Source organism: Topomyia yanbarensis, chromosome 2 (genome assembly GCF_030247195.1).
Source record: "Topomyia yanbarensis strain Yona2022 chromosome 2, ASM3024719v1, whole genome shotgun sequence".
In the NCBI taxonomy this organism is placed as follows: Eukaryota; Metazoa; Arthropoda; class Insecta; order Diptera; family Culicidae; genus Topomyia; species Topomyia yanbarensis.
This window is the reverse complement of record NC_080671.1, coordinates 64,106,549-64,111,550: the sequence shown is the minus strand read 5'-3', so window position 1 is coordinate 64,111,550 and position 5,002 is coordinate 64,106,549. Positions and strand designations below refer to the sequence as shown.

Here is a 5,002-nt window from a genome sequence, read left to right as displayed (position 1 = left end):
ATATCGTTGAAGAGTGCAGTTAATCAAATTGCAACTTATTAAAGTGAATCAAAATGTTGGCTGGGATTATACATACATACATTGCTTAGTTGGTATCTGGTTATCTCTTGGGATAATGATGACATACTTCTCAGGATTCTGTTTGGATACCTTCCAGTATTCTGATCCAAGTTTTCTTAGCATCCCAATGGAATCTGTTTCAGATTTTCGATTCAATTTTTATCCGTATTTCTACGGTTTTTTCTCTGGATTTTGATGCAGGATTCTAGAGAAAAGCTTCTTAAATGTCTGATGGAATCCTTCTCAAGATATAACTCCGCTGAAGATTATGATTTGTTCCAGATACTGATAGAATCATGGTCCTATTTTCATTGAAATTCGGTGTAAATATCCTGCTCTGAGTTCCAGTGGACTTTGACACAATATTGCTCTTCTCATATTATCCCCTTCAACAATTGATTCCTGCTCAGAATTCCAATGGCATCTTTAACCCCCTGATGCCCTCTTGTTGGTAAACAACCACGTTTCTAAATGACTATAACTTTTGGTTTACACAACGACAAGTAAGGCTAATAAAATCGACTAAGATCTTTCATTTTAGCATTAAAAGCTTTAATTATTAGCAGTAGAACAGAAGTTATTACAATTAATCTGATTACGTTCCGCTGAAGCAGTGCTGCCAGGGATAGTTTCTGTTAATGGTTAAAATGAAATTTTGGAATATTTTCTTAGCCTGGCAATATTGTTGAAAACTGCTAAAACTTTCTAATTTAGATTTCCCTTAATTACCTTTTTCATGCAATAGGACTAGATCGGAAGGTAAATATTGAGCAGCTTCTAGCACTGCAAAAGAAGTACCTCTCTTTATTAAACCACGTGTTTCGTGTTTCTTGACGCCAACAGTTCTAAGGAAAAATAGTTTCGGGACCCTATACGTGGTAGAAAAACGTTGGTCCAGAAATGGTTAACGAGATTCTGACAAGAGACCCGGCCGTGACTAGAGGTGATTTCAATTTTTGGGTAGCTCAAGCAAAGATGGATGATAGGCTATGTAAAGAACCCATCATCTACGTACCCTGTAGTCCTTCGCTAGTGATAAGGATGAGTGGGAGAGTTTGGGAAGACTACACGCGAGATATTTCGATGACGAAAACATCCATGCTGAAAATGTCAGAAGGGACGTCTCGAACAGCGTTGTCAATCACCTCAGGCGAAGCCGAATCTCGAGAGAAGACGCTCGAAAAGTGCCGTGCAAAACAGCTGCACTTATCTTCAGCAGAGAAAGCTTCATCGTTGTCGAGAAACATTTCTGATGGGAGACCAGTTTCCTTCCTCTTAGTGTTAACAAACGACCAGAATCCCTTGGGGTTCCGACGTAAGTTCAGTTGTATGCGATTTACGTAACGTCTATAGAGAAACTTGTTATAACTGCAGTAATTGTTACTGGCGAGCGAAAAAAATCGCTTCGATAAAGTACATCGTCGATTAGTAAAAGCACGAAGTTCTTTACTACGCAAGCGTTTTAGTCTGCGTAGAGTTCCATTGGACCAAGGTGGTTTCTTGGCAGGTTGATATTTCGGGACTGAAGCTGCAACACATTCCAGAAGTAAACAGTTGTAGTGAGTTACAGCATAGTCGCAAAACGTTGCAACTCATTCCAGTTGATCCGCATTAGAGAGCGTCGAAGAGCGGAATAATCTGTCTTGCGAAAATTGAATTTATCAAAAATCGGTTCGTCCTCGTAACGAAGACATCGGCGGAACTTCAGCAAAACTTCCAAAGCAGGATGGCGATTGTCAAGGGGTACTAAAATTTCGGGCGCCTCCGCAACAGACCATTCACTTACTGCACTTTCACTGACAAAAACTAGGTCCAGAAAGCGGGACTGATGATTGGAAATTAGACTAACCTGTTTCAGTCTATGAAAGGCTATTCCGTCAATTAGGAGACGACTCGCAGGAGTGGAGGTCGAAGCAGTCGGGTCGAGGAATGCAAAATCGTGACCAGATGGAGTCCAAATGAGCCCGGGTTGGTTGAAATCTCCAAACAGGAACAATTCGTCAATAGAATCTGCGATAGAACTCAATATTACAGTCATGTTGCTTTTCCGGAGGTATGTAGGCAGCTCCAATGAAACAGTTTCTAGATGCTCTGCTAAGTTTCACCTAGACACTCTCAATGGAAGAGAATCTTCCTTCCGCAATCCGACAAGAGATGAGAATGTTCGAAACAGCCACAAAAACCCTACCGCCACGCGAGCGGGCACTGTTAGTGGTATTGCGATCAGCTCGGTACACAGTGAATGAATCGCCAAATAGCTGTACAGAGTTAATCTTAACATTCAACCAGGTTTCAGTTAGAACATAAACGTCATAGTATCCATCCATAACAGCCAAATATACATCGTTCACCTTCGTTCCTAATCCTCTCGTATTTTGATAATACACTCGTATCGTGTTGTTTGCATCAACCGCGCTTGGTGCACATTTTCCGGGGACGGTGGAAGTAACGAGGCAGGGAACAGCTAACCCGGTTTTTTGGCAGCATAATGAATTCACGGAACCGCATTCCAGCCGGCCATGACGCAGGATCCAATGCTAAATCCTTCAAACCGGAATCAAGCCCAACTTTGTAGGACACAAATGTCAAGTTGGTGATATCTTTTCCTTTGGGAACAACGACAGCAGGGTCCTGCGAGTTTAGGCAACGTGATACCATCTGCTGTATATCACTGTCGGTAATTAGCGGGTTTAAACAGGACAGACACAACCAGAACTTTTCCGGTGAAGCAGCTTGCACGATAGACGGCACTGACAAATCGCTTAGATCAATTGGCTTAGTTCCACTAGCAGCAGGTGTCACAATATCTGGCCTGCGGTCTTCCCGGCGGCATTTTACACCCAGTCGGGGCCAAGCTGGCTACCCAGAGATAGTTTTTATCGGTTGTGACTTACCAGCAAAATCATCTATTTTCCTGCTCAAATCAGCGACAACATCAAAAAGTTGTTGCACTTGCCCAGGCAAATCAGCTAGCGGCGGTTGATCGTTATTGGTGTCGGCAATATAAGACCGAATTGAACGGCCGTTCAACTCTGTCCTAGATGGGGGGCAATTAAACAGTGCCTTCCCAGCTACAAGTGCTTCCTTCATAAGACGAGCGTTAACACCACAACATTGTTGGCTAAATACGCCTCACAAAAACCACAGCAGATAGGTTCAAGGTCGCAGATATCACGTTTGCACATTTCTTCTCATGAAGAAATATGGTTAACTTGACAGTAACACAGTGCATATACTATTCCAAAGCATATGCAAGTACACAATAAGATATGAACAATTAAAAGGTTTAAAGATGATTTAATGTTTTATGAAAACCATTGAACATGTCAATAAAACATTTGTTCTTCGTGCTGATATGACTGCCACAAATTGGGTTTGAATTGTTCTTGCGAATTGTCAATTCTGAAGCCTCATATAGAATTCAAAAAGTTATCCTTCACTCAGACAAGACCTTGCGTATTCCCCACGCACATTATAAACCCAGTGGTTTAGATTGGTCAAATAAGCACTAAACAAACAAAGAAATTAGTACATTGTTTTGACGCGCGTCTTTGTTTTTTCCTGTTTTCAAGGATTTTTCTGAACGTGTCCACTGGAACATTGACAGAGAAAGGATGACCGGAACGGTGAGATTGAAGAAACAGTGAAAATTCACCTTTTTTATTGGAAACACTGAGAAAAGATATGTCCTCAAGCAGGAATCGAACCTGCGATCTCCCAGTCTCCAGTTGGGTGCGTTAACCACTCCGCCATCGAGGAACTGTGATGATGTCATCACATATTCCCAACAGTATCGTGATCACCGCCACAGAGTTAGCGTAAGCGAAGGCAAAAACTCGTTTATCCGCGAGAAGACATAAACACTTCACAAATACAACATTTCATTGTATCGTTTTCCTAACCTTGCTATCAAAAGCAACAACTAGAGATGGGTATTGTCAGAAACATATCCGTTAGGACTACATCATGATTCACATATGTTGTGTGAACTGTTTGGATTTAGTGTCCAACTGGCGCCGATTTGGTGTTATTTCGGATAGTTTAACTGACATCAAGTTGGTGTTAGTTACTGACGAGTGGAACACGAAACATTCAAATCCAACTTTTATAATGTTCAATGTTCATTGTGTGTGGATCGTGAAATGTTTGTTTTGGTAGATTGCAACCATTTCTACCGGGTTTACAGTGCCGAGAGAAATAGCTAATGTAGTCAACGGTTGATGATACGAATCCAAACAATTTGGTACGCATTTTAATGAGACTTGGAATATGCGGTCAAATCTGATTCTGTCCACTCCTAGTTTTGTCAGCCACATATGATAATATGTTTTATGGGTTCTAGCAGATAAGCCAAGTCAAATTCGAGTAACTCCTTTCTAGGGCATACTCTCCCAAAACAAACAAAATCCACAATAACATTCACCAAAACATGCACATCCAATGAATTTTATAAAAACATTCTCCCATAATTTGTGGCCTGCATTGACTGCAATCGATTCATGTATAAATATGTACATGTCATCACTTTGAAATTAAAGATATAGACTGAATAAATGCCAGCAGAAGCCAAAAGATTCCTCACATTTCCTTTCGATCATGTCCATATGAGTCTGTCTAGCTCTAGTTTTGCGTTCTAAGATTTTGTGTGGTTTACTCCAGAATACCTATCTGTCTTTCAATTTCAAATTCTCGTTTCCCTTTGTCATCAATTTGCCGAAAAATTCCAACAAAATCTATATCGAAGTACTCTGCTGAGTCTGCTGAAAAACAATTTAATTATCTTTGTTTATCATTTTTCTACCATCGGTGAAGCACTCAATCTAGAAGCTGAATTCAACAATGCCAGCCATACGAAACTGCACCATACTGTTGTGAGGAAAAAGAAAACTGGCAGATGACGAACATCGAGTAGATTTTCTTCCCTTCGGAGGCACAATCTCGT

The 5,002-nt window shown here is 40.9% G+C and overlaps 1 non-coding gene across 1 annotated transcript; it reads right to left on the bottom strand.

Annotated features, from left to right (window-relative positions):
• Positions 1–3,746: 3,746 nt before the first annotated feature.
• On the bottom strand, positions 3,747–3,819 carry Trnas-gga (transfer RNA serine (anticodon GGA)). The gene has a single exon. It is a non-coding gene; the product is annotated as a tRNA-Ser (tRNA).
• Positions 3,820–5,002: the final 1,183 nt, after the last annotated feature.